Source organism: Bison bison, unplaced genomic scaffold, assembly GCF_000754665.1.
Source record: "Bison bison bison isolate TAMUID 2011002044 unplaced genomic scaffold, Bison_UMD1.0 scf7180017859113, whole genome shotgun sequence".
NCBI lineage: Eukaryota > Metazoa > Chordata > Mammalia > Artiodactyla > Bovidae > Bison > Bison bison.
In genome coordinates, this window is record NW_011489685.1 from 265 (window position 1) to 479 (window position 215).

Consider the following 215-nt stretch of genomic DNA (forward strand, 5'->3'; position numbering starts at 1 on the left):
GGCTGCAATCCAAAAATCTACAAGCAATAAATGCTGGAGAGGGTGTGGAGAAAAGGGAACCCTCTTACACTGTTGGTGGGAATGCAAACTAGTACAGCCACTATGGAGAACAGTGTAGATTCCTTAAAAAACTGGAAATAGAACTGCCTTATGATCCAGCAATCCCACTGCTGGGCATACACACTGAGGAAACCAGAAGGGAAAGAGACACGTGT